At 38.0% G+C, this 19,823-nt stretch overlaps 1 protein-coding gene across 1 annotated transcript in view; it reads right to left on the bottom strand.

Annotated features, from left to right (window-relative positions):
• LOC146000527 (uncharacterized) overlaps positions 1–19,823 on the bottom strand; it is a 120,681-nt gene that overhangs the window by 74,667 nt on the left and 26,191 nt on the right. The gene's annotated exons all lie outside the window — the stretch shown is intronic.

Below are 19,823 nucleotides of genomic sequence, written 5' to 3'. Positions count from 1 at the left end.
AGGAATTCTTTGTAGGGGGGCGAAGTCAATCCTAGAGGGGGCAATTTCTTAATATATTGTGTCGCATTGGCAGATATAGCAGGGTACACAGAGGCACTTGCCCCCTCCCTCAAAAGAGATAAGTAACAGAAAAGGGATGATATCTTGAAACTGCAACGGACAATAAAACTTCGAGCAACATCAAATAGCAATATTTCGATAATGATCTTTCCAGATTGCCAAAGAATCAGTGGCGTGCCCAAGGGGGGACTGGTGGGGGTTATACCCCCCTTTTTGGTCCAATATTTGAAAACAAAGAACGTGAAAGGCAGGAAAATATGGTAAAATGAGGACTGACTACTTAAAAATGTAGACATAACCCCTCCCTTTAAAAAATTCTGGGCACGCCACTGCAAAGAATATAAAGTTTAACATAAATAAGCTAATAGGGACTGTATCTACTTGATATTTACAGGTCGATAATGTTAACAGATGATTAATATGTACTAACAGCTCTCGGCCTCTCTGCAAAACTGATTAAGGGAGCCCTTTATAATTCATGCTTCATAATGATTCCCTCTAGTTTCCAGTATGCAAGATTTTTACTCACAAAGGAATCTAACGTGAATCCAACAGCACCATTGTGTTGTGTTATGCAAGAAAAATCGAATTTATTAAATAATAATGGTAACATATTATCTACACTTCGATGAATTGTGTAAAAATTTGTAATATTTTTTTGTACTTTCTAAAACATTAAAACATGGGACCCTTAGTCCACCACGGACTCTATTTCCTTGAAAGGGGAGACTTTTGCATCACTACAGACAATGTTTGCCTACTGGTTACGTTAACCATTTTGCAAAATATTGTGTGAATTGTATTATATTATAGTTAAAATACATGTTTTGACACCTGACAAACAAATAGGAATCCCTTGATTGATCAATGACTTCTTCTTGGATTACAGTGTCATCATTAATATTTCATATTAAGTTTCATAGAAAGAAATTGTTTTAATAGGGAACAAATAACTTGAAGGGGCGCCATGGCATTCTCTTTAACATTTTTTTTACTATAGATCGTTTGGCCGACTCCCGCCACCCCATAGCTATAGCTCTGAAGTTGGACTGTAAGAATAGCAGACGTTGCGAGTGAAGCGAGCAAGAATATTTTACGAAATGTATTTTTATTTTATAAAATTTGAAATGGAGGGGGGCAATTGCCCCTCTGTGCCCCTTGCAAGTGTCCTTGGCCATCTGGAAGAAAATGCAAGGAACACGTAAAAACTAATTCCATCATGAGTATCCAATTGTCCTGCTATTCTTAGATTCTCCTAGTCTTGTTTTGTTACTTCAATGTTTGCTTCCCCTAGAATGGACTTCCTTCCAAGGTTGGGGGGGACAGTGCCCCCGTCCCCTGCTCCCATGTGGTTGCGGCACTGTTTATGAGTGTCTCTTCATCAATTTCACGTCATCACTAATTGTTGCGATTAGCTAGAAGTGGCAGAAAAGCAACAATAAGTAACAAAAATCAAATATCCACTCCCTCTCTCTATCACATGAATCGCTATTACCAAAAGGCAGACTTGGGAAACAAAAATTTAATCAGTTCTAAGTTCATAGCAACAAAGAAAAACATCCGACATCTTTAGGCTACAAGACTACTCAAAATGTCACAACTGTTCTAGATACTGAAAATTGCGAAATCATTTTCCGAATTCTGAATCTGGAAGGGAATTTCCTCCCTCCCCCAATCATGATACGACATTATACGGAATCCCATACACGCTAATAAATCACAAAATCAATAAGTGTCTTTGTTATGTTGCTAGAGTAACACATGATATAATTGTAAAGATCATTGAGAGAAATTCAGGTAGGAATGTGTTCTGTATTTTTCACAAGGGGGAAGCAGTCTCTCAGGGGGGGCAGTTGCTACCTCTACCCCCCTCTAGCTACGGGCCTGCAAATAATGTAAATAGTTTGCCAAAGCGGAATAGAGATGGCAGCACCAGGCGGGCAAGATTAAGAATTAACATAATATATGTGAATAACTTTATAAATAAGCAGATTGGAAAGATGAAAAACAATAGAATCTACTATAAGAAGATAAAGAATAAATATAAAATAAATTAATTAATGTATATACTTGATAAATCACACTAGTGATCATATGTAAACTGATCAGAAAATTAAAGAAGTCAACGCACTGATACAAGTTTGTGTCTGAACAGATATTGAATCTGTATGATTGATTTACCATCCCCTTAGCGGAAACTTTTGTTTACACCAGTGGCTGCGCGTTCCAATCGACGCCCCACAGCACTTTTGGTTGTGCCTTTCAACCGTAGCACCTACTTGGATGCGCGTGTCAATCGTTTGCACCAAGTATACACTCTGTTGTACTCAGTGTTGGCGCGTTCCAATCGCAGCCGCAAGGGAGGATATTAGTTTTATTCCCAAAGCTTAAAGGAAAAAGCTGGATAAAGGAATTAATTAAATCGTCAAAAACATAAATAAATGGAAATCCAGAGGGAAGTTTACAAAGAAGACAAGAAGGAAGTCTAGATCCAGAAGAATATATGGATCCACAGCTCCCAAAATATATAGTTTTCTTTGTGAAAGGTCACACAATACAAACTTTATAAGTAAAATTTCCCCTTAACTTTTAAAGTATTTTTTTAACGGAATGTGTAAAAGTTAATAACATAAAATAAAGCCGCGGTAGCTCAGGGCGTCTGACTACCATGTGAGAGACCCGGGTTCGATCCCCGGCGGGGGAGAACCGGGATTTTTTTTCACCTGTTCAAGCGGCTCCCGACGCCCATTTAGCGTCGTATAAAGTGGGCACCCGGAGGAAACTCTGGGGGATAAAGGCGGCCAGGGGCCTGGTGCTCATCACATCACCCCCATCTTCGGCCGTGATCAAGAAAGTGTGGGGCCTTAACCCCACACCCCTATACGCCTTCATGGCTTGGTGCATAGCACAGGGGAGCGCTTTGCCTTTTTACATTTAACAAAACTATGAATTTCAATACACTAACTGTACAAAATGTAAGAAAAATAATGTCAGTCATCGAGAAACAAAGTCCCTCCATTTATATAATTATAATAATAACAATTTATTTTTAATAACTTATAATAGTTATTATTGTAAAATGACAATTATAACCGTTGTAACTAATCAAGTTTTATTAATGGAATGCTCCCTTCTAGAAATATTTCTGGTGACGCCACTGCTGATAAGGGATGACCCCGTCCCCGAAATAAAATCCTGGCTATGGGCCTGAGTGTGGTTCCTCATACTACCAAACTTCCTTCTTTATACGATTTCACCTCGTGAAGGAAGGAAACACGTTATCAGAAAGTAATGGGAAAATTCCTAGTATTTGTAGGAACCAGTGAAAAGAATAAAAACTGCTGGAAACATTCAGCTAGTTTGTTCAGCTGAATATATGAACACGGGATTACAGGAACAGTTTGGCGATCTAAACTACAGGGTGTACCAAAAGTTCCATTACCCCCTCTTTGAATTGTAGACAAACCTGCAAAATGTTATTTTAACAGCATGCGTATGATGAGAGGATGGTATACCATTAAATCAAACCAATGGCCACCATTTACTCTGTGTGCACACTGCCAGATCTGACATCTTATGTTACGGAGGATTCCACATCGCACCTGGAGGCAAACAATACTGTGCCATGAAAATGGCGGTGTGCACACAGATCCTCTGGAGTGAATAGTGGTCACTGGTCTGATTTAGTGGTATACCATCCTCTCATCATACGCATGCTGTTAAAATAACATTTTGCAGGTTAGTCTACAATTCGAAGGGGGGTAATGGGACTTTTGGTACACCCTGTACACATAATGTAGATAATGAATACGTACGTACTGTTATATCCAACCCCGGTCAGTAGCTAAGGAGTACTTCAACTGTTTTTTCCTTGCTCGTGACGTATCGTGGGAACCAATCTTCAAATCTCACATATGAGAAGTGTGTAATGCTCTGCTTAAACGAAGATTCATGAATGAAAAAGTTCGTTCTGCGTTCATTGTTCGTAACGAACATTGTAATCGAAGTTGAAATATGACAAATTTTCCTTCGCATGATTAATTTGCTTGGTATTTGACACTGAAAATTGTGAATATTTGTAGTGATGCATTTTGTGGGAACGCTTCGTATTTCACAGCCTGTATGGATTAATTGATCACAGATGGAAGAGAAATGCACAATGCCTGATCCGTCGTGCACTCTACTTCATAAGAAATTCACACATATGTTGTTTCTAACATTCAGACAATTATCTGATTCGAAATGTAGGACAACGCTTTTGCATTGAAGCATGCATTTCAACATGTCTGTGAACTTACCTACAAGATGTGAAAGAACAGTGTTGCAATATGCACGTATAAAGGACAACGAAGGTATACCCGAAACAACTGTGAGAAACAGGCAAGTAGCAAAGAATTCATGCACGCACTTAATGTTAATAGAAAGAAGTAATATTTTCACCAGACCTGATACATTTTTACAGATTCAGCATGGAATTAATGTTGTTGGATTATGGATTTAGGGAAAATGGCAGACGTTCAAAATCGGTCGAAAAAGACTGTTTCTATTTTGGGTCGGGTGAGAATACGCACACTTTAAAAAAAATATTGTGTTCTTCTTCTGTCCGATCTGTTCCTCAAATATTTGCTGATTACTGTACTACGTGTAATATATTGAAATATTAGTAAATTGAATAATTTAAGGTTTATACAAAACGAAAGTTCTTATTCCTATGTAATATTATTTGATAATCTGTTACATTTAAGCAGTTGTGCATTCAAGAAGTATTCAAAATGATCATTCATAATAACTGCATGATTTATTTATTTTTATTTTATTTATTTATTTTATTCTTGTTAATTACTTGCTCGGAAGTTTATATACAGTAGTTGCTATTATAACGTTAATCCAAATGGATTTCTTTATTCGAATGAAAATTTCGATGTCTTACATGTGTTATTACCTTTGAATCAAGGTGTCCTGAATTCGATTCAAAGGTTCATATCCTAATTTAATCTGCAGGTTGCGTACCGATTAAACTATCGCAGAAAAAAGCGAGCTTAAAAGCGGAAGAAGTTGTTATTAAAAAATTACAGAATCATTTGGGAAGTGACTAGGTTGATTTATATGCTTTATTTAAAATTTATTTCATGCCCAAAGATCGTGTTAATAATTTGCGAATAGACTCATCATACACTGATATTTTTTTCCAGATATTTCTTTGATGTTTCACAGCCTACTCTATTTTTGACTTTTGAAAGTCGACATGAACATGTATCATTAAGGTTTGGCTGGGTTCTTGGCAGACGCCAGTAAAGCAGTTTTCTAAATTTCTTCTACTTTATAAAACACTAAAAAATCCTAAAAATTCCAACTGCTTAGAATTCCTTCTGGAGATTTATGAATCTGTTCGCAGACCCAAATTTATATCAGTCTTTCCACTTCTTTACATCAAGATATAAGCATTTCTGTGCTCCATTTACAGTTTTCACTTTGTGCTCTTTTTTGATACGTGGATAATGCAACACTTTTATGTGGACTTTCGGAGGATAGATTCACTTGATCTCACGATTCGTCATCGGATCGCGTGCATTTTGAGTAAACAAGCTTACGACCCAACCAACCTTATATAATTCTAATAACCTTGGTTATATCTCTGTTCTTATACCCAGTGTTGTAATCTCAATATTTACAAGGCTATACGCTAAGTTTCGTGAAACGTTAAATGCAAACGTTTCCACTACATATATTAATGAAATAATTTAACTTCGACAAAACATGTCATTAATGGTAGAATAATAATAATAATTACGATTCTAATAACTGGAATAGAAGAGGCATGTCACAATAGAGAAGGCATTTTTAAAATTAAAATTATGAAACGCGTATTTTAATGTTTGCTTGCATTGAAACAAGGCAGCAGTACAGCATGTTATTGTATGTTATTTTCTTGTTGATAGTGCTTTGATGAGTTGTCGGTTTGTATGCTGTTATTAACTTGAATACAGCTCTACTTATACCGTCTTTTTTTACACTATTCTTGTAATAACAATACAATATTAAGTAATTGGCATATTATTAATAAACCCTTATATTATATTAACGTATTCATTTAAACATTTATAATATTATCATCATCATTATTGTTGTTGCTGTTATTTATGAGACACCAGAAATATATTTCTGGATAAGTGCCTGTCTGATAGTGGTAAACGTGACACTGAAATTTCGAATGTGCTTTCACTTTTCATTTGGAATTCAGATTTGCACGTAGTATGTACGAGGGCATTGCTCTCTCGTACAGAAGAGGAAACAAAACCAACAATAACTGCTCCCGTTGGATTTAAATTACATTAAAATCAGTCCGTATGGAAACATCGTTCCTAAACATTTTCTCCTTCATACATCTTTCCTCCTAGAATTCCAGGAATAACTAAAAAACAATACTGTGCTAAATGCCTTTCGAACTTAGTATTTTACACTTTAGTTTAACCACTTCCTCGCTGCATTTTTTTTTCTTTTCCGAGAAGTGGTTTCACTTAGCTCCTTGCACGCGCCATTTGCTTCAAGGCTGAAGTCTTGAGAACAATGTAACGGGTTACTAAGTCATACACGGTCTTTGATGGCCTTGTTAGGAGGATTTTCGCAAGTCAGGGTTAACTATTAGCCATGGAGAAAATAATAGGATATACTGCACCGACCAATAGATATATTTCCCGGTAAACCTATTATTTATTTTCCTTGTAATTGAGCTTTATACACAGATAGACTAATCGAGATTGGACTAAAATTTTTAAAGTGGTATCAAAGCACTATGTGCTTCCATATATATATATATGAAGCTCAGGACCCAGAGACTCCCCGATGTAATGTCGTTGTCTTGTAATCAAGGTGTCCCTGATTCGTTACCTGGTGAAGGCACAAAGTGGTTCGGATCCCATTTCAAACTGTGGATCCAGTCCCGATTAGCTTGTCTGTGCATAAAGTGTACTAAAAGCAAAGACTCAAACCGGGACCTCTTGATTACAATGCGACGACGTTATCCTTGTAATTTAAATTGTATTCGGCCACCAGGTAGTGCATTTAGTATATTACTTACGTTCTCGCCAAAGATGGTTCTGGATTCGAGTCCCAGTTTGGACATTCATAGATTCAATTAATTTATCAGATTCATCTAATCACCATTCACCTTCATTGTTACGATTAGCTCAGTGGGCAGAGTAGCGTTGTAAAATATGAAAATTACATTAATATTTATTACAATGTATGATCAGGCACTCGCTCTTTATTTAATATCATTCGTCAATATGAAGCAGTCTCAGAAAAGGGCAATTTTTCCTGTGTGTATGTAACCGTGCGGTACAGATTAATTGTTGCCACTGAACTTTGATTTTAAAGCGAGAAAACGACAAAATCTTTAGTACGTTCAAATCAGACTGTGCACCCAATCAAAGGTCTGCACTGTGCAGTACGAGTAGCTTTGGAGAAAACTTGCAAGTTTATACAAATGGATCAAATACACAAATGATTCGAGGTGAAAGCCTAAACTGACATAACAATTATCGGTGGAAAACGTGCAGCGTTGTTTCACACCTAAGATAAAAATGGTATTTTTTGGTGTCGAAATGAATTCTCAATGAACGAATGACTATTAAGAAAAACTATTCGCTTTGATGTCCTCTACACACTGTGAAAGTTTGTAGATGTCGTTCCGGGACATCTTCTGTATTTCACTCTTCCTGCTGTTTAGTCGGAAGCTTCTTTACCAACAAAAATAGCCAACACGAGAAATAATTTGTAACAGAAGAAGCGTCACTTAGAAAGGGAGAATTTTATACATGGGCGTGACTTGGAGCTGAACTTTGGGAGGAAGCAGAATTGAAAGGTTTCCCATCCCATAAAAATAGCGTCCAGGATTATTTGCTAATCTGAGCTAATCGTAACAATGAAGGTGAATGGTGATTAGATGAATCTGATAAATTAATCGAATCTATGAATGTCCAAACTGGGACTCGAATCCAGAACCATCTTTGGCGAGAACGCTAAAGAAGGAGATAATGTCGTCGCCTTGTAATCAAGGGGTTCTGGGTTCGAAACCAGGTGGAAGCACATAGTGGTTCGGATACCACTTCAAACTGTAGGTCCAGTCCCGATTAGCCTATCTGTGCATGAAGTGAATTCAAAACAAAAATGCATACAGATCAGAGGAGGAAAGAGAAAATAGAGAATGGAGCAGATAAATTAAGAAGTATAGTACGTAAGAGAAGAATGAGAAAATCAAAGAGAGAGAGTGAAACAGGGTCAGCCATACAGAAAGGTAGCAAAAAGAGAAAGATAGAAAGATAAATAGAGAGAGACAACAAAAGGAAAAAGAAAAATAGTACGCAAGAAGAGGAACGGGAGATGAAAGAGCTGTGTCGTGCGTACGGGGGGGGGGGAGTGTTATGCCTTTTTGGCCTAGCATTGCTAAAGAAAAAGCAGGAAAAGATGGAAAAATGAGGGCTATCTACTAAGAAAGTATTCGTAACTCTCCCCCCGTTTCTAAAATCCTGAGCACGCCACTGTGAAAAAGAGTATCGGTATGGTAATAACTGTAAGCAATCATTCTCATAGTTTCGATCAACTTAGAGTTTGAAAAGCGACTTTAAATAGCAAAATAAAAAAAAATACCAACCGCTCTTGGAGTACGTGATATACGAAAATTCCTGCACAAGAAATATCACTTTTAAATGTCCCAAACGGTTGTACTGGAAAGAGTTATTGCGTGGAACTTACACTCAGGTAGACAAAAACTAATGTCATGACACAAGGCAGAAAGCATTTTGAAATAAAACCAAGGCGATGATGAAAAGAGGAAAAACAAAGGTGCAGTAACTGAAGCGTTAACCGGAGCAAGACAAAAGAAGATGTAAATTAATGTAAAAAAGAAAGAATGGTAAAGATTACTCACGTGAGACGGCACACTGCAAGCACAGAAAAGCAAACACACTTGTTTTCAGGTAAGAGAGCATACTGTCCGCGTTACGATGCACTGGCGCTGAGATTAAAAATATAATTGACTCGCACACCAGAGCCTTCACGGCAAATCCCTGTCTGTTTTCACTCACCGCGTTGAATCGGAGGATTTTCCCAACCTTTTGCTTGCTTTTCCCCCCTCCCCTTTTCCATATTATAAGCAAGGCGCGGAAGACCGAGTTCCGTCAGCCGACCGGAACAGGATAGTGACTGGGTGCCCGAGAAATTTCAATGTTACTGGATCAAGCTTTGTTTTATTACAGCAACGATACCCAATGGTTGCAAGGTGGATCTTATGCAAGCATTTGGAAAGAGTATCAAGTACTTTTACGTGTACTTTCACTTCCACCATCCTCTACCCTCGCTGGTATGTTGATGAGGAGATCCTCATAGGTAAAAGACCAATGCCATCGCTCAAGGCAGTAATGCACGGTTGCCAAGCTTCCGATTGCTTATGAACAGTGCATGGATTGGGTGCAAAGGCTTCTAAGGGAAAACCTTCCAGGAATTTCTCTCCCGAATAAAACGGCTTTGAAAGGTTATATTTTACTTTGAAACTGACATTTATCATATTTTTTTAGTAACATTCATATCCTCCTACAACAGTATACCAAAAAATTGAAGTGATGACTTCATTTATGGCCTTCAAAGGAAATCCGCGTCAGTCAGCACTGCCGTTCTTAAGATATACCTACTTGAACCCTCCCAAGTGACGTGCCCAGGATTTTCGAAAAGGGGAGGGGTGATGTATACTTTTTTTTAGTAGTCAGTCTTAATCTTGCCTTTTTTTTTTGCCTTTGATGTTCTTTTTTTAGGACTACTGGGCAAAAGGGAAGTTATGACCTCCACAACCCCCCACCCCCGCCTTGGGCACCCCCACAGCCCGAATTGTCCTCACACCAATGGTTATAAATATTATCATTTTGTAAATCAGTAACCATCTTATGAATATCGTCATACAATGGTTCCCACATGATGGTGAAATAAACCCAACATATAGACATTGCACAATATTCGTACGAGCACAAAAGCAATCATCGGAAGGGACTATGTTAGGTTAGTTTCGTTATAATTATTAATTATATGCATATTACTGAGCAGAAATGGGTTCATGGCTAAACCGAGAAGATACTTTTAAATTGATTAAACTGAAGTGCATGTATTTTCTTTCATTTCTTTCAATTTTTGTTATTTTTCCTCGTTTTTCTACATCCTTGGTTAATCGCTACGATGTTGATGAGTGATGAATTGGATGATGTGACAAACAAAATTGCACACCCACGCCTTACACAGGATTCAAACCTGGAACCTGTGGTTTTGTAGCACGTTACGCCTACCACTTTGTCACGGAGACCGTCGGAAATGCATCTATGGTGAAAACTAGCTTCAAAATTACTTTTAACTTGATAGCTGACTTGATTTTAGTTTACAGTATTATACATTTCGCATAAAACTAGATGTAACTAGCTGAAACTAGTTCTAACTAAACTGTGTGGTAATTAATATCTATTTCTTTTTTTTTCAGAGTTTTCCTGCCACGTTCATCGCTCGCCAGGTCTATTAGAAGCTTTCGTCTGCGATAAACACTCGGTAAGTAACGTTATCTGTTACACAAAGTCGTATTTTTATTAAAAAATAGTCTGCAAAAGCTGAAAAAAGTATCCAACTTCGCCGGGTCGTCCGCCTGTCTCTCAGCTATTGATATCGGAGAAGCTACAAGAGCAACATAAAAAAATGGTGGATTTATACACAGTGTGTCGTGGGAAGGTGACTGACCTGAAATGAGACACATGGCGTTATTTATGTTGTGTCTTTATTGTTATCTATTCAAAGTAGTCTCCGTTTGAATCAATACACGGCTGGAAACGTTTGAAAAACTATTTGAAGCAGTTCTGGAAGTTCTTCGCCGGAATCCTCTTCAAAAGCTGTGTCGCAAGCTTTTGGGTGTCCTTAATTAAACCATGACGTTTTCCTTCCATGGCCAACTTCAATTTCGGAAACAGCTAAAAGTCTGCAGAAGAATATGATGGGTGGTCAATTCTGTACAGTTCCATGGTTTTCATGGAACACTAATATTTGTTCAAGACATTTCACACATTAAAAGGAAATAATAATATTGGTATGGAATTTATTTTATTCAATTATAGTTGACAAAATTCAACGTACAGTGGGATCCATGAGTATTACCGTGCAAATTGTCCATCGCCATGTTCGTTCACTTTATTTGACCCAATAAGAGCTTCGAGAATTAAAATAAAACTCAAAACAAGCTGTTGACAACTTCTCCACCAGCATACATAAAACTCCATCGCTTAAAAACACATAGGATGTAAGAGAAAATTAATGAAAATAGTCATGGACAATTTACACGGTAATACTCATGGATCCTACTGTACAAGATACAACACCGGATCAAACTACATATACATATAGCAACGTCCAAAAAAGAAAAACATAATGAGAATAACCGAAAACCTAGAGGTTGGTCAATGACCACTTTGTGAAACTACAAAATTACATCATCTACTAGGATTGACTTCATAACATATGAACAATGTTCTTTTTCAATCCTTTCATGTTGCATATCCAACTACTCAATGGATGATATTCAGCGAACAACGTCCCCCACAATCCACTGCGCCACATTTCGGGCAAACAGATCAGATCCTGCGTTGCAAACATGCCGGATAAGCATTGTGGGTATGGTATTTGTCGAAAGTGGTTAAATTGAAATTTTCTTGCTGTAAGAAGGCTTCATGACGTCAAGTTGCATATCATCAATTATGCGTATATTAACAATATACACAGCCATATGAAGGCAACTATTGTACGAACAAAGAATTTAGCAGTAAGGTGTGTTTTATACAGCATATATTGATACACTTGTAGGTTTAATTGTATCTTCTGCAAATGTTCTGTATAAAGAAACAAACTGCCGGAATACTATAGATCCACCAAGACATTTGAAACCCTGGCGTGGGAGCAGTGGCGCTAGCGTCGCTAGGCTAATTTATGGGGAAGCCTGTAGTTCGAATATTCCAAGGTTTCAGAAAGCTTGATGGATCTATAAGTGAGGTGAGTGTACAAAAGGGAATTTTTTATGGCAAAGCTACAGCCGTTTATGAGATATTAATAACAGTGACGAGGCATGCATTAGGAACATTTCCTCATCGCTTTCAGCTCAGTGCATTGACACCGAACAGAGAGACAAATCGGACAATTGCATGGTGGTAGTGTGGTCGCATAACTAATAGCGGTATAAGCAGCGTGGAGCATTCACTGTCACAAGGTAGACGAGAGCAGCGTTTGGGCATTGAGAGGGCATGAACTGGGTAGGGGCTTTGAATAATGTCCCCCTTCCCTGGATACCCCACTGTCAGTGTAAGCCTCGTAGGAGGAATATTGTAGAACGAAAACATTCGGTCAAAAATTCTGGAAACTAAATTGAAATTTAATTACTGATAATCCTGCTTGAAATTTTAACCATACCCGAGCAACACAATATAAGCGGTGATCTATTACACTCTGTCCGGGAAATTTCTGGAGCGAGTAAACGAAAGTAAGTCTCTGCGCAAGTAGTGAACGGGATTGCGTGGAGGGGAAAAGATACTGCAGATACCAGCTATTTGTATCAGCATGTACTGCTTCGCTCCGCCCACTTCCTTCGTATCTTTCTGCGCGATCTTGCTCCAGAGATTACCGGGATAGAGTATAATTGCAAGATGAAAGTTAATGTATCACTCCACCGGGTAGGTTAATCATAATTAATTATAGCTGTTATATGATTGGTCCTACGCCGAAATACAGGAGAAATTGCTGCCAATAACAGGTGACTATTGCATCGTGCTGAGACACTGATGTTCCTACAGTCCATTCGATGAAAGAACAGAGCTATACTTTGCGGCTACAAATGATGGAGAGATGCAGGGGTGGAAACAGTGTTGCCACTCTGTCAATTTATCCTCAGTAATAAGAAACTCTTCGGCCAGTCAACATCTGCTGTCCCCTCGGAGGTCGGGAAGATAAGCATTGCCCGTCCCCTTTTGCTAAAACCATTGCGGCTGTTAAATTCGGCAATGCGGTGCAAAACAAAAACAAATCGCTTCCATGGCAACGAACCTTTCTTGATTAGTTCAAGGACCAACGCTGGAAGAATACTTTCAGAATACCGAGGTAGGCAAGTCATGTAATTTATTGGGGCGTATGGAGTGCCCTTTTTAGAGGACAACAAAGGCCAACCTCACTTCTGCGTAGTACACCCCGGTAGCTGCAGTCCAACGAGGCTCTGGCGTCTGGGCCTACGGGCAGTAACCCTCTATAGTGTTGCGTGTTTTCCTGTGTTTTGTCCATATATGTGTTGAGTGCCCCTTTACAGCTTCATCATTTACCATGGGTATGGAGATTTTAGTCCTCAGAGACAGATGTTGATTTTAGCTACGGCAAGGGCTGGGTCCCGTGTATTGTGACGGGTGCAAGTAGCCTAAGTGCTGAGACACTCAGAATTTTAATTCCAATCAGTCAATCGATCATGTAATTTATTTTCTTCGTCGCCATTCATCCTCAGCGTCGCGATTAACCTAGGTAAGTAGAAATGCGATACGAACTAATCAAAGTAGAAATTCTGATAGATATCGAATCAAATAGCTTACTCGTTCCATAGTAAGTCTCAGTTAGTAACTTTCTAACTTCAGGCAATTTTTGGATATACCTAGTTATGTATTTTGTTGCTATTTTTCTTATTTGACGTATCTTTACTGCAACTTTTGGCTAATCGTGACGATGGGGATGAATGGTCATGAGAGGAAATTGATGTAGGGGCGGGCACTCGTGAAAGGTCCGGATTCATACCCGGAACGTTTCGTGGCCACGTCATGAGTCGACAACTCAGTGCTCTCAGCCACCACGGCAGTAATTTCCTTTTTGAAGTTCAGTTTGTATTCAGATACTTAATTGAATTAAAAACTTTAATATTATAGTTTCCCAGTGCCCCCCTCCAAATAAACATTTTTCTGTTCTCCTAGGAATGTTACCCAGACGAGACCCACAGAGCCTTGTATAAATCAAGATCGGTCTGAGAACGAGACATACTTCTCTAAACCCGAGACGAGGTCCAAACTTTGTGTCCGAGACTTTGGTGTGATGTCGAAAATTATACCTAAATCAAATTTACGTTACATCTTCAGACATACCAAGCGGATATCTATTTGATTATTTTTACAGAAGTCGTATATTTAATTTATAGTGATTCCAAAATCAATCCATTAGTGGCAATTGTGGTCCTTTGCTATGTGGTCGCACATGTGTTCAGGATAACATTAGGTAACATTGTGGAAGTTTGTGTGGTGCCACGATGTATATGTTTCGACTTCGAGATTCTAAACAGAGATACTGCGAAGTATCGAATCGTCTCAATAACATTCCTACTCTCCCGTGCTGCCCTCTGTTGTGTAAACGAAAAGTAAAGACCAGAACAAAAGATAAATCTTACCAAAAACAACAGCGAAGTAACCAATGACCTTAACTCGTGGGAACATTTGACATTGTATTCAGTCTCTGACCTTGTTTTCAAAACTGTTTCTGTTCTACCAGAGTCACGTGAACGGAACGCTAGCTCGAAGAGAGAACTCGGTAGTTTCCAGTGACGAAACCAAGTTCATAAGCGCATTGTCGATTCATTTCCGCATACTAATGTGAAGCAACCATCCGAATCGACAAGTTTTCACTTTTCTGTATCGTACAGTAAGTAACCTATGTCGTGATTCAGTTCCTCGTAAACTGTGGAATGGTGGTACCTATTGCACAATACGCTTTCAGTCTCACGATAAAACACCTCGTTAATTAGATATAAAGTGGCATTTCTATTACTTGTCGTAGTGCACTTATTAAGCCCACACAGAACCAGTGGCGTACACAGGAATTTCTAAAAGAGGTGGCTTTTTGGCCCACTCGGGACTGCATTTTGCACACTAACTGGCGTCTGGACTCGCACCCAATATAATCCTCTGTGAGGCTCGTGTTTTGTGCTGTCCATTTGTGTTTGTGATTGTCCTTTTACCCATTTCATCTTTTCACTATTCATCCTCATCTTCGCGATTAGCCAGAAGTGGCAGAAAAGCGAAGTAAAATAAATCAGATGATTCAAGCAATATTTTTTTAACAATCTACCATTGTTCCAAACAAGGAGAGACTATGATCCCCTATCAACCCCCTCCCTTTTTACCCTCAACTCTCTCGATTATAAAATGAAAATACTTTCATGTAAAAATGCCAAAGACGAGATCGAACGCAGGGCCTCTTGGTTACAAGGCGACATCGTTACTACACCATCTGACAGGAACGAGTTGTTCCAAGAAGATATTTTACTATATAGCTCGAAAGATTGATTGATATAGAATATGAAAGTGGTTATGCTTGGGAAAGAAAACCTCCGCAAATTTAAAACAAAGGTTAGTATAATTGTGCAAGATATATGAACATGAAGTCGATTGAGTAAGATTATATTCCAAACCGATCCTCCTCTGAAACTTCGTCTGCACGCACAGTCATCGTTGAACTGGCTGCAGCTCGCTAGAATGACAGAAAGTCAATCTCAAGCTGCCTCCTAATAGACAGACAACGAAAAACACACTCAAAATACCTAATTACATATAACGACGGGATGAACTATTGGATAGAACATTCAATGTATCTTCCTTGTCTGTAAGCACTTCCGGCGGAAACTATGGCAATATCTAGTGGCTATTCCAGGCAATCTTATCTTGAGAAAACGTGGATTTTATGAACAATCACACTTCCAGATGCTTTCTCCTTAGTACTGTTTCAAAATAGAAAACCAAGACCCAGAATTTTATGGTGAGAGTTAGGGGGGGGGGGGCGGACAATTCATTGACCGTCCACATCTTTCATAATAATTTAAGTCATTTAAAACATATCACCACACTCTATTTTTAAGGGTGATGAAAGCACAGGTTAATTAATTATGCACCTTCCTCCTGTGCAATTTCATATTAAGTAATTCAGCTACTATTACCGTTACTTTAAAAAGTAAAAGGTTACTTTCCCTGCTACTTATACTAGATATAATAACTCGTATAATAACTCGTGTTATTTTTTCGCAGATGCCCAACAAAAAATTAACATTAATTTTCATTACATTATAGGTAACTTCAATTACAAAAATACAGAGGCTATACAGTTCAATTAACCCCTATATTTGAAAATGAAAATTAACATTTATTTATTTATTTTATTTTTTAACTATACATAATTTTGTTCATTACAATTGAACAAAGAAGGTGTGGCATGGCTATGGTGATCACCAGTTGTTGTTTTTTTTTCAACTATGTAATCATGCACATTCAATTAAAATATGCAACGAGGATTTCCAATGGAAACAGAGTCTAGCTATGGTATTTCCAGCCTCTCCTTATCTGATCTTAAATCTGAGTTTACCCCAGACGGGCACCTGGTGGTTTCCCCCGGCACAAAAAAGACTATCACCAGTTCAGTTTTCTTTTGCTCGCAAATTGCAATCCTGCGAGATATATATAGGCATATATTCACCTTGGTGAAAAGATTCAAGAATATTACCAAAATTAAAGAAGTGACAAAATATGATGAAAAAATATACCGAATATTGCGAAAAATGACGGGAAAATGCCGAAAAATCGGGGAAAATGACCTAAACCCTGACAAATGGCAACAAATGCAAAAAAATGCACTTTAAAATGACCTTATTTGGGTTCTAGACGAAGTGTAATATTGTGTATATTTAATGGGCATCGTGTCCGAGATGTCAGAGAAAAGATGACATTTCATCAACTTTCGCTCCCTATTTATAAGTTGTTTTAAGCGAAATTCTCCATTGTTATTCTTTCCATATCTGATATCAATATCACATTGCAAACAGTTATTATTGGTTTCAATGTCATTTGCTGGGCAAAAAAAGTTTCATATTAGGCTACTTTAGATTCGAACATGCAAACGCAAGTATCAAAGTATTGCTTTAGACAGCACTCATGATTTTGAAACGTGGAAAGGTAATCATTTTACGGGGAACATGAAAGTTGGTGTGTGTTGACAGAATATAGCTACTGCCATATTAGCACTGACAACTAGGAAGCGTTCTTAATGATCACGTGGCTGCATGTTTTTCGCTAATAAATAACTGCGTTTTTTCAACACATACACAAATACATCGTCGCTTCGGAACATCAAATTTCCATCTTTGCTGCTTTCAGATTACCAACATACGAAGTGGCATGCAATTCAAGAGGTTTTGCAGAAACCTCAGTTTTATAAATAAGGTTGGATGAAATTACACAAAAAAAAAAAATTCCTTCCGCTGGGCTCGAATTCGGATTGCCCGCATGCTAGTCCGGCACGATAACCAACACTCCAAACGAGACAACACGAAACTCTTCCGCAAGTAGTCGACTGAAACGCAACTTAATTTTCAGATTGCTAATTCCCAAGGTATAACATGCCTAGGCAGAGCAGATGTGTCTTGCATTTTCTGTACTTTTGTTATTTCAGTCGCTTTGGTCTCTCCCTAGGTTAATCACGGTAATAATAAGGAATATTTTTTTGACAAAGATGATAAACAGACACACAAGAATAATCACCCTCGCAAAAAAAGAAGCCAGAACTCGAGTCTGGAACCTTCGACGCGAGGTGTGTTTCTTGTTCTAACTATATGTGTGTGTTTTCGTTAGATTCATGGTATTTCGTGAGTTGATATGAATGAAGTAAATAAATAAGACAAGTGGGTGGGAGGGACTGGAGAATCGTAGCTACGGAACCATTGAGAAGATATCCATCGCCTAGATAGAGAATCGCTATATCCCCTTGTGATAAAGAACTTATTAGAAGAATGAAAATACAGATTAAACGAACAAATTTGATGTGTATCCTTTCGTCAAAATGCCTAGAAAACAATATTATATAATTAATTCTTCACTAATAGAAAAGAATAAAAAAATTATCCTTGGTGGGGATCGAACCTAGACCTCACTGATGAATGCTCTGTACGCTAACCAACACTCTATCAATAGCACCATGTTTTCTATTTTCCAGTCAGTCTGTTTCCTTCCTCAGCACCTGAAGACGAAAATGCATGTTAATTTCTCTCATAATTGTTTCATTGTCTATTAATAGAAACCACGTATGTCACAAATAGACGCATTCTTTCTGTGAAAAATCCCATGTTTCGCACATCGTGCTTCTCCATTTACTGTTATTTGGACATTCACTTGGAAGTTAAAACTTAGCTTTGTGTGTTTGTTTTCACGTGAATATGTGTGAGAAGAATGGTGTGAACGTGTGTTCGATGTTTTTCTGGGCATTTTTTTCGTTCAAAGCATTAATATAATTGTAAAATATGGAATTTACTGTAATGCAAGGAGTGAAAACATAAACCCAGTCCGTCAGGTTCGTTCCCAAACAACATTAAATAATGGAACGTAACGTGTACCGAGTATTATTCCATGTCGAGAACACGAGACATTACGATCGACAATCTTTATCTCGTATTTCTCGTTGGCATCACTACTCAATTTACAGAGATGTATACCCGTGACTGGTATACAAGCCGCAGAATTGCAATACTGGTTGGGTTGTCTAGTCACAAGACGCTTGGTGGTCAGACATGGATGGCTTGCTTCAGTGCTTCTTCAATAAGGTCGTTACAACCCAGCCGTGTCCGTGACTGTACATGCATTGTGAATTTTCAAGCAAGCAGGATATTGCAAGAGTTTGTCTGAAGGCAGTTTCTTGCCATGCGAAAACTTAAAGGAAAGAAACTACATATAACTCTTAATTTGGTTACTAGTTACTTGAAAGAAGTTATAATTTCCACTTTCAAAATGCAATTATAGTTACTGTAACGTTTGAACTCGAAACTTGCCACAGGCCTCTGGCGTGATATCAACATCCGGAAGGTTTAGGTAATACCAGTATTTCCGAGTTCAATGTCCCCAGTAAATAAAGAAACGATTGAAGGTATTGACTTCATCTAATAGCAATAGCCATAACAAAGCTGTATGGGTTAAGGATACGAGTTTCTTAAGACAGGAACTGCCCTTGACAAATACGGAAGCGGTTACCCAAAACGAAAGCGACAGGAAACGACGACATTGGAAGATCCACTCATTCTGACAGAGTTGCTTTAGTTTTAAAGGCACTTGGCTTGCTATTTCAACATAGATATTTTATGTAGTAGCAGTCATTGTTCATAGAGAGCTTTGAAACATTGGTGCTCAGAAGTGACATGCTAGAATTTTCCCCAGTTCTGTTCAAGGAACCTTTGTAATGAAGAATCGAGAGACCCTTCTTCCTCCTTGCACTCAAGGACGTATTTAGGGAGGGGTTCAGGGGGTTCGGATCTCCCCCACCCTGAAAGACCTACCAAGTACTAAAATAGAATAATGAAAATGTACTTTTTAGCATTTGTTGTATTACTATAATCGATGGTTATTTATTTCTAATGAACTTGGAATCAAGGATTATTATTTTGGGATTGTACTGCTTTGAAGGAAAGTACCAAAGAAGATTTATGCACACTACTACTTATAAAAATATGCATAAAATATTAATCAGGAACATTATTTTTTATTATTCAATAAATATTCAAATTCTTTATCTATTTGACATTAATTTCCTTGTTTTTATACAAATTTGGCGATCTTAAGTACACGGAAATTAGATAATAAATATATGCTGTTCAATTTATATTCTTATAGGCTTTTCCAGTATTCATGTAATAATAAAAA

This window comes from Lepisma saccharinum, chromosome 16 (genome assembly GCF_977018435.1).
Source record: "Lepisma saccharinum chromosome 16, izLepSacc3.1, whole genome shotgun sequence".
NCBI lineage: Eukaryota > Metazoa > Arthropoda > Insecta > Zygentoma > Lepismatidae > Lepisma > Lepisma saccharinum.
Note: the sequence above shows the minus strand (reverse complement) of the source record. Positions and strands in the feature narration are given on the sequence as shown.